The following is a 10,658-nucleotide window of genomic DNA, read 5'->3' on the forward strand; positions in this document are numbered from 1 at the left end:
TCACGCTGTCTCTCTCTCTCTCTCTCTCTCTCTCTCTCCCCCTGTCAATTAAATAAATAAATAAAATCTTTAAAAAAAAAAAAGAAGAAGAAAGTGGGGGGCCTCTCAGGCGAAGATGTCTCCTCGCTTGGGAAGTGGGGACAGTGCAAACTATCTGGGAGAGAGGGGATGAACCCCAACCTAACCCTGCTCCAGCCCTGCCTGTGAATTCTGGGGGTCCCCAGGGTTGCTAGGGTGGGAGGATGGAGAGGGGGCTCGAAGCCAAGGTGAGGGAGCAAGGTCAGACCACCAGGGTTCTCTCGTGAGGTGAGACATCAGGGAGGACTTCCTGGCCATCCGGGATGGTCTCCGGGGAGGGCCCGGGGTCACCAGAGTGGGCCAGAGACAGGCCGTGTACCAGCTTATCAGCCTGTCACAGAACGGCACCCAGTGCACGCCCTCCCCATCCCTGCTGGAGCCACACTCCTGGGGACCCCTCCCCCAAGAGCTGACTGACCTGCTCCCCTGAGGCAGGCCTCACTGGGTGTCTGCCTTCCACACTGAACCTGGAGCACAGCCAGGGGCACCACGGTGCCTCTTCCTAGAGCCCAGAGCTCAGGCCTCACCCTACCTCCAAAGCTCCCAGACCTTAGTCTTGAGCCCCAGTTTCAGGAAGCTTCCTTCCTCCCTCCAAAATCACCAAGGCCTCACCTACCATCACCACCATCTATCTGGCCCCCCTCAAGCTCCCTCCCCCCGATGTCAGACTGCATGCCACGGTCTGGGCTTGTTCCCCCACAATGGCGACTCCCAGGCCCTCTGTCTCTGCTCTTTGGAGAGAGATCCCCGAGGGCACCCCAACCCAGAAAGGCCTCCCATGCTGAGTGAAAGGGCAGAGTTAGACCCCAGAAGGCCTCCCTGGCCCTCTAGAGCGCATGACTATATCTGGCCTAAGAAGACCTGGATATTCCTCCTACACAGTTCAGGGACAGCCCTCACCACGTCTTCCCAGCAGTGTGGAGAGGAAACTGAGGCACACGGCACTTGAGTGGCGAGCAGGCAGGTGAGGCGGCTGGGCTTTAACAGCAGAGCCAGGGCCCCAGCAGCTCCCACTCTCCCTGCAAAGAGGGGGGAAGGTCTGACAGGAGCCCGCCGGAGGGCTGCACAGAGGTCCTCTCAGCCATGACGCCTCCTGCCCGGGCTTGTCCTCCACCCCCGGCAGGGAGAGGCCCCTGGCAGCCAAGCACCAGACCCACAGCCCCCGCAATCGTCAGCTGCTTGGCCCACACGGAGGATGAGAAGGAAAGGAGGAAGAGCTCCAGCCCCAGACGCTGCTGAGAGTCGAGCACAGTGATGGAGGGAGCCAGAGGAGGAAGCTAGGGCGTGGCTGGGATAACCCCCAGAATCCCCGAGAGTGCCTTCATGCCAACCAAGACTTGGCTAACCCCAGAGACAGGCCTTGCCTCAGATTTGAGCAGAACCAGGGTGTGGGGAGAGGATTCTGTGATGTTGATGGAAGCCTCAGAGTGTAGAGTAACCTGGGGGCCCTGGTATACAGTTGATGTTCAATAAATGCATGTTAAGGGGCACCTGACTGGCTCAGTCGGAAGAGCGTTTGACTCTCAATATCCAGGTCATGAGTTCGAGCTTCACATTGGGTGTAGAGATTACTTAAATAAATAAATACACTTAAAAAAATAGATGCATATTAATACTGACAAAGATCATACCACATCAGCCCAGCTGACCTTGGCTCCTAGAGCTCCCCCCGCAAGCATTAACTGTCACCCCCTTGGACAGTGCCCACCCCCCACCCCATCCAGAACCCAGGGCACTGCCTGGTCGCAGCAGGTGCTCTAAAGTGCTTGTTGAATCGTTCGGAAGATGGAGGCTGGGCAGTGGTGACTAGGGTGGAGACAGGGACCCGAATAGGAAACATGGCCACCTCCCCTCTCCACCAAGGAAAAGGATCCATATCAGGTGAGGTCAGGAAAGTGAGAGGCCCAGGAGTCCGGGGGTAGGCTCCCTGCTGGGACCTTGGCTTAGCTGATGAGGAGAGGGCCCCCAAATCCTTCAGGGGTCCCGAAGACCTTCACTCGACCCGCAGACCCCTGCCATTAGGATACCTGTCCGCTCCTCTCCACGTACTACAGACTCGGAGACCTTCTCACCTCTCCTCTGTGGGAACCTGGCCTGGGATGGGAGAGGGGCCACTGAGGAGCCCACAGGCCCCTGCCTGTCCAGCATGGCCTCAGCCTCACCTGCCCTCAGGTGGAATCCTCTTCTTCCTCTAGCCTTTCCTCAGCCTTTGTTCCAGGACCCGAGGCCCCAGGACCACCCCACCCAGATCCACCCACGGAGGGTTTTTGTCTAGCTCCAAAGAGAGCCCCACCCTCCACTCCAGGGGCTGTGGGAGATGGGGAACATTCTCGAGGCTCCTGAGAGTCTCCTCCCAGTTAGGAGAGTCAGAGGTGGGGGGATCCCCAGTGTCTCCTTACACACCAGGGGTCTCTGGGTGCTCTCTCCTCAGGGACAAGCAGACTCAGCCACCTCCCTCTGACTGGTTTCCAGGAACCTCCAGCCTGGGATGGACCCATCACAGCACCCAGAACACCTCCCCTTTCCCGGAAGAGCCACATGAGCTACCCGGGGCCCTTACCCAAAAAGGACCCAGAGGCCCGAGTGGCCCAGATGGGACCCAGGCAGGAAGACAGGGCAAGGGAGGAGGGAATGGGCGGAGAGGAAGTCTGGGGAGGGGAACCCTGGGCCTGAGAGAGGCATGTGTGGGGACTCTTGCTGCTTCCCATGGGCTAGAAAGCTCCAGCCTGACAGGACCGACTTCTCCCCTCTGCCCTTCTCTCCTTCCTTCCCTTTTCCTCCCTCCCTGTCCTTCCGTCCTCTTCTCCTTCCCTCTTTCCATTCCCCCTTCCCTGGCCTGAAGGCAGCAGCCTGAGGCTCACTCCTCCTCCCCACTTTACCTTGCAAACTGGCTGAGGGGGCCCTAGAGCCTGAGGGAACAGAAGTCAGATCCTGAAAGGGCTCCAGGCTCCTTCCCGCCTTCCAGACCCACCTTCCAGGGCCCTCAGGCCCTGCCCCACCTCACCACTCTGTTCTTTACCTGAGAGGCCAGTCACTCCCTATCAATCCACACCCGTTTGTACCTAATCTTTTTTTTTTTTTTAAGATTTTATTTATTTATTTATTTGAGAGAGAGAGCAAGAAACGGCATGAGAGGGGATAGGGTCAGAGGGAGAAGCAGGCTCCCCGCTAAGCAGGGAGCCCTGTACCTAATCTTTAATGCTCTAGAGTGATCTCCTCCAGGGGTGAGTGTGGCCCAGTCTCCCAGGGAGAGGCTTTGTCTCTCCCCTCATATTGGGCACTTCCTCACAGAAGCAGCTGTGTCTCCCCCGTGAGACTGGGAGCTCGCCTGGGCTGGGGGCTGTGTCCCCCCTGTGTGAGCCCAGGTATGCTCTGAGCATGGCCTGCCCCCTTCTTCCTTCACTTAACACGACGGGGGGGGGGGGTCTCTTGGCTCTTTGTCTTGGTGCTGACCACCCAGTCCACCACACTATGACCCTGACCAACAAGGGAAGAGGAACAGTGGGGGGAAGGGGGTAGAAGATGACCTGGGTGGGAGGACCAGGGGAGGGAGGCTCATAGGAAAAGGAACAGGGGAAGAAAATAAGAAGAGAATGGGGAGGATCAGGGAGGAGGATTAGGGGAGAGAGGATCAGGGAGGAGGACCAGTGGAGGGAGGATCACAGAGATGGATGTTGAGGACCAGGGGAGAGAGAATGAGGGGAGGAGGACCACAGAGGAAGATCAGGGAGAAGAGACAGGGAGGAGGAGGAGGAGGCCCAGGGGAGGGAGGAGGACCAGAGGAGGATGAGGAGGACTGGGGAGAGAGGAGGAGGCGAAGAGGATCAGGGGGGAGGAGGACGAGGGGAAGGAGAATGAGGGGAGGAGGACCAGGGAGGAGGATGAGGAGGATCAGGGGAGGGAGGATGAAGGAAGGAGAACTAAGGGAGAGAAAAGCAGGAGAGGAGCAGAGGAGAGAGAATCATGGAATGGCAGATAAAAGGCAGGCGGGAGGAGGCAGAGGGGGCCTTCAATCCTAGTGTTCCCAACTGAGGAGGTCCACACTGGGAAGGGAGGTTATCTGTCCTTCCCAAGGGCAAAACAGGAGGACAGAGCAGGAGTACAGCTGTGCAGAGGCCTGGGCTCCATGGAATACTCTGCCCAACCCGCCCCCCATGTCCCACCAACTCCTCCCCATCAAGGCCTGCCTGTCCCAGAGCTGCCCCAACCTGCTGGCCAGAAGCCAGCTCCCTCTGCTAAACCTCACAGCCCCCTTGTCCTGCTGCTTTGCCTCGGGACCTGGGGCCCTGGAGGCTTGTTATTTAACATTCCAGGGGTGACACGCTTTCCCCAGCAAGGCGCTGTCAAGGAGGAGCCGCAGCTCCTAATCGTCAGACCCAGGGTCTGATCACACACATTATCTGTGATCAGAAACCCAAGTCCATGGGACACCTGGGTGGCTCACTCAGTTGGGTGTCTGCCTTTGGCTCAGGTCATGATCTCAGGGTCCTGGGATCAAGTCCCGCATCGGTCTCCCTGCTCAGCGGGGAGCCCGCTTCTCCCCCTCTCTCTGCCTGCCACTCCCCCTGCTTGTGCTCTCTCTCTCTCTGACAAATAAATAAATAAAATCTTAAAAAAAAAAGAAGAAGAAGAAGCCCAAGTCCAAGGGCCTAAGGTCATTGGAGACTCTGTAGCCTCGGGCAACTCACGTCTCTTCTCCCAACCTCAGCTCCCTCCCTCATCTATAAAATGAGGCCACAAGGCTTCCATGACAAACTAGTGAGGCTGAGATGAGATGAGGTAGTATGTCACAGCAGTTGGCCTCGGTCATATGGGGGACTCAGTAAGGGGTCAATGACTCCAAAGCTGGCTAGTGAAGCCTCCTAGCAGTGGAATGTAACCCTCCCCTCCCTGTGCCAGGCAGAACAGCGTACCCCAAACATGCCCACATCCTAATCCCCAGAACCTGGGAATATGTACGGAACATGGCAAAAGGGACTTGGCAGATGTGGTTAAGAAACCTGCAATGGAGGGTCGCCTGGGTGGCTCAGTCGGTTAAGCATCTGCCTTCGGCTCAGGTCATGATCCCAGGGTCCTGGAAGTGAGCCCCGCATCGGGCTCCCTGCTCAGCAAAGAGCCTGCCTCTCCCTCTCCCTCTACTCCTGCTCGATCTTTCTCTCTCTCTCTCTCTCATGTGGATGCTCTCTCTCTCATAATAAATAAATAAAATCTTTTTAAAAAATAGATAATATGTGCATGTAAAGGTTTTAAAGAAATGGCAACAGGAAGATCATTCTAGATTATCCGGTTGAGCCCACTATCATCGCGAGGGCCATTCTAAGAGGGAGGCAGGAGGGTCGGAGTCAGAGCGGACGTGACAACAGGAGCATGCGGCCATGAGCCAGGGAACGTGGGCAGACACTAACAGCGGGAGAAGGCAAGGAACAAATTCTCCCCTGGAGCCTCCAGAAGGAGCACAGCCCTTCTGACTGACACCTCGTAGGACCCATTTCGGATCTCCGACTTCCAGAATTGAAAGCTAACAAATTCGTGTTGCTTTAAGCCCCTAAGTCTGTGGTAATTTGTTATAGCAGCACCAGGCAACTAAGACACTCCCCTAGCCCATGCGAGCGCCAACGGGCCCTAGCCACTCTCACTTGTGTTAGAATTATTTGGAGGTGGACTTGTTCCCTTTCTAGAATTATAATCCTTCATGGCCAAAAGATGGCTCTCTGTTCATCTCCGGGCCCAATACGAGGCCTAACTCAGCACTTTGTATACACAGCAGGTGCCCAGTTGCTGCTTGCTGAATGGGTGCAGGCAGTAAGAGCCCAAACTTGGACTTCATTCAGCACCATTGACTGCATTCATTGTGTGGCAGTCACCGGGCTGGGTGCTGAGAATTCCGCACTGAGTCAGCCAAGCCCTGCCCTTAATGAGCTCAGGCCGCTGATGGAGAGACAGACGCACAAATAGCCCATCTAGGTGCAGTGCTTTTTGTGTGGTGATAAAAGTATGTATGTTCAAGCACCTTGGGAGGAGTGGGAGGAAACGACTCATCCAGACCAGGCCGCTCAAGACAGTTTCACAGGGAGGGACAACAAAGCTGAGTTTCGAAGCCAGGGAAGGGCTTTGCAGGCGGAGAGGACAAGGGGAGAAATCGTCCAGGCACAGGTGGGAATGCAGCTAGTGGGCTGGGGATCTGGGGATCCCCGGGAGGCCACGGCTGCATCCGCACTTCCAGGAAGGTGCCATAGGAACCAGAAAGAAGATGCATCTCGTAAGGAAATGCCTTTGTTCGGCTGCTCTTAGTTGAGCACCTACTGTATGCCGGCCATTGTTCCAGGCTCCGGGGGTATGACGATCAGCACAACAGACAACATCTTTGCTCTCTCGTGGAGCAGACATTCTAGCGAGAGACATGGGCCATCATCAAACCAGAGAATGATATGTTCTCCAGGGAAGCACAAAGGGATAGGAGAGTTTCGGGGGGCCAAGGAGGGTCTCTTCTGGGTGACATTCAAGCAGGAAACTGAATTAAGGAAGGAGCCAGCCATGTACAGGAAAGGCATTCTAGGCCGAGGTAAGGGCTAGATTACCTGATCTAGTGGTTGAGCCCACTGTCATCAAGGTACACCTCTTTGGGGACTGGAAAGAAAGACCAGGGTGGCTGGGGTGGGGTGGGCAAGCGAGAATGGAGCTACCTAATGCCAGAAAGGGGCAGAGCCAATCCCACAGAGCAGTGGTTCTCATCCCTGGTGCACCGGAGCTGGGCCTGGCTGGTGCTCATGAGAGATATGTGGGCTGAGAACCCAGTAGGCCAGGGCAGGGCACATCCTTGTCAGTTTTTTGTTTGTTTGTTTTACTGCAGACTTCCCAAAGTCCTTAACAAGCTAATGTGCATTGTGACTGTCCAAGGAGGGGAAGTGGGGGAGGGGGGGAAGCGCTAAGTGTTTCTCAAACTTATTCACCCAGGGAGCCACTTCCAGGAAGAGCGGGTGGGAGTCCGATGTGGGGCTCAATCCTAGGACCCTGGGATCAGGACCTAAGCCGAAGGCAGACACTCAATGGACTGAGCCCCCCAGGTGCCCCACGGTGGTTGGTTTTGCTCTTCTCCCTACTTTTGTGTATATTTCAAATTTTCCACAGTAAAAAAAAAAAATCTCCTTGTGAAAGTTCTACAAATTCTCACTCCTGCCATCCATGTTGAGAGCATTTCCCCACACGTCCACCAGCACTGGGTCTCATCAAGTTTCGAAGCTTTGTCTGTTGCTGTTGTTTTTCTGATTTTTGTCTTTTTGATGGTTGAAGTCCTCTCTTGCTGAGCAGGGAGGCTGACTCGGGGCTCAATCCCAGGACGCCAGGACCATGACCTGAGCCAAAGGGAGACGCTTAACCCAGTGTCTTTTTCCAGATAGATGATTTCCTTCAGATCACATTCGATCGTTGTTTTTGGATGCTTCTAGACATCAGGTAGTTTGAAGAAGGGACTCACTTTGGGGGCAGTGTGAAAGCTGGATGGGGGCAAGGGCCAGCCCTGGGGCTGAAGCGATGGCCCCGGGAGAGAGATGGTGAGCATGAGGACAGGAAACAGTGGCCAAAAGGGAGACAGGCCTGAGCGGGGGAGGCAACAGGATGACTCCGCACTTTCCGGGTTGAGCAGGTGGGAGGGTGATGATGCTACTGACTGGGATAGTCAGAGGGAAAAGCAAGGTTCAGAGGAAGAAAACAATTCACTGCTCTCTAAGCATTTACCACCCCGTGTGGTCACACCTATTTACCTGTCTCCTCCTCTAGACACGGGCAGGGACCCTCCCCTGCCTCCTTTTCTCTGTCTCCAGAAATGGAAACAGCAGGTGGTGCTTGATAACTATAGAAGTTAATGAATAAATGAATGACCTGAGTGGGAGGTGCCTCTGCATGAGCAGAGATGTCAGGAAGTGGAAGGAGGCATTCACAACCCAAGGGACTTTCTCTTCCATCATGCACCCCGCCCCAGGGAGTTGATGGGGCTGGCCACACCTCATCTGAGCCAGCCAGACCTGGCTGTGCCCACCAGCCCGTGCCAAAAGACAAGTGGCTGCATCTGGTCCTGAGGACTCTAGACTCCACCGGCTACTTGGATAGAACCGGCTGAGAGACCTGGCTGGACCCCAGGCCAGGAAGTCCTCCACCTGGAGGTGAACCAGGGAAGCAGGAAACTAGTGAGGTCACCAGGGAGACTGCAGAGGCTGAGCCTCTAGAACCTTCTGGAAAGACCTCTGGTTCTCCTTCTGGAGAACCTTCTAGAAAGACTGGCTGCCTTGGCAGACCAAAGTGGCCCAGAGGAAGACCTCCAGGGCAGATTAGGTGGGCCAGTCACATTTCTGGGGCTGGTTTCAAGCTCACCACCAGGAGACACTGGTCAGGGGCTGGAGACACAGTGCCTGACCAGGGAGCAGGGGGAAGGAAGAAAGAGGACACTATGGGGCTCCCACCTCATGAGACCGTCTCTTCTCGCCCCTATGCTTGGTTGCTCCCAAAGGAGAAGCCAGAATGCTTCTATCAGGACTCCAGGCCTGGGGCTTTCCAAGAACCATCCCCGATGAAACCCAGAACCGCCTGGAGCCTCAAATCTGTACCGGGAGCGCCCTCTGCTGGCCGTCCTGGGTCGCGCACCTCAGTTCCGCAGTCCTGGGAGGTGCGGCGCGGCAGGAGGGCAGACTGGAGACGTCCTCCACATGCGCTTCACACCCGCGCCTACTCACCATCTTCGGCTCCTCCCTTTCTAGTCCCCTGACCCCCATAGCACCAGGCGCCCAGGCTGGGCCACTGAGTCCATCCCCCTGCCTCTAGGCCAATGGACACGAAATTCCTTTCTAAAGCTGACCTGTACGTTACGTCCTGCCCCTCCCTCCATTCTCCATCTCAAAAAACTTCCCTGCATCTGGCCCAAAGCCCTCCTCCCTACCCCCAGCTTAGGTCCCTCTATTAAACCACTTACCCCAAAGTCAACATTCCTACCCAGCCTCCCCCAGCCCCGAGTGTGAGGTTCTCTAGGCCATGCTCCACTCGGTGGGGACCCCCCCCCTTCCTGCAGCCAACTCCCTAAGGACAGCAGCTGCCATTGGCTGGCTGTCATCGGAATACCCCACTCAATGTGTCACCCATGCCCTTCACAACAGGTGGAATGCGTCTATATGCAATACTCTGTGAGTGCCCCGTGTGCGCATCCGTGTCCAGGCGCGCCCTACGCGTGTGGCACAATGAGTGCGCCCCCCCCCCCCCGCCCGTGGGGTCTCTGCAAGGGACCTGGGTGGGGCTGCTCGCGGGGCTGCCAGCTGGTTCCGAGCAGGAAGAAGCTGGCGTCTCGCACCCCCAGAGGGCAGCACTGAGCTGCTCTGGCCCCGCCGGGTACTGGATCTGGAGGAGTCCGGGCCTCGCTGGCCCCGGAGCCCTAAGGACTGGCGAGCGGAGACTGGTTTCAGATCTACGAAGAAAGCAACGAAAGACTGCTGGGCGAAGGGATGGCATGGGAAGGGGCACTCGGCAACGTTTCCAAACTTGAGTGATGGGTTCACAGGTGTTTGTTGTACCTGAATTCTTAAACCCTACCCGTATTTTGTAGATATTATTTTGAATCTATTCAGAAGTACTTTTTTTTTTTTAAATAATCATCTCCGGGCTTTCTCTAGGACGGGGAAAGACCCCTCCTCTGAGTAAATAAACCCCCGAGGGCAAAATTGAGCCTTCCAGCTCCCTGGGGATCTCCCCAGATCTCCTATGGAGGCTCTGAGTTTCCCTGGGGTTGACCATGGCCTTGAGGGAGGGGAGAACCAAGCTTCTCCTACTGCCCTGGGTCTCCCTCCAGGATAAGCATCTACACACAGCTCACACACACATTCACACACTCAGCAGACTCACACACACTCTCAGCTAACATACACATGGTCACATGCTCACAGACTGGCATATCCACTCAGGCTCTTGCACACTCCCACATTCACACTCACATTTACACACAGCTCACACATATTCACTTTCCTTCTCACACAAATCACACTCACAAGCTCACACTTACACACTCATGCATTCACATACATGCACCCAGACTCCCACATTCACACACTTACCCACAGCTTTAACATAATCACACTCACATATGCTCATAGACTCACATATTCATATCACAGACATACACACACACACACAAACATAGATTCATAAACACACACCTTATATACACACTTACAGACTCCCACACTCACACTTCCAGTCAGCTTACACACACATCACCCAGACTCACATGCATTCCCACCCACAGACACACATGCACACGCACACTCACTCATATCCACGCTCACGCATCCAGGCAGCCTTTCACAGCCTTACACACTCACACACATTCACAGACTCCCACACTCACATTGTCGCACATTCAAGGCACGCCTGTGTGCTTTCACACTTAGGTACACTCACACAGCCTCTCCCTGCTTTGCTTTACACACTCTTTCACACACTCACACAAGGCAGCCAGTTGCCGCTCACACTCTGGCCCATTAACCTTGAGTCGTCACAGGCAGGGAGAAGGAGCTTGGACCCTCTTTGCTCTCAAGAGAGAT

This window comes from Mirounga leonina, unplaced genomic scaffold (genome assembly GCF_011800145.1).
Source record: "Mirounga leonina isolate KUSES-001 unplaced genomic scaffold, KU_Mleo_1.0 Mir_200, whole genome shotgun sequence".
In the NCBI taxonomy this organism is placed as follows: domain Eukaryota; kingdom Metazoa; phylum Chordata; class Mammalia; order Carnivora; family Phocidae; genus Mirounga; species Mirounga leonina.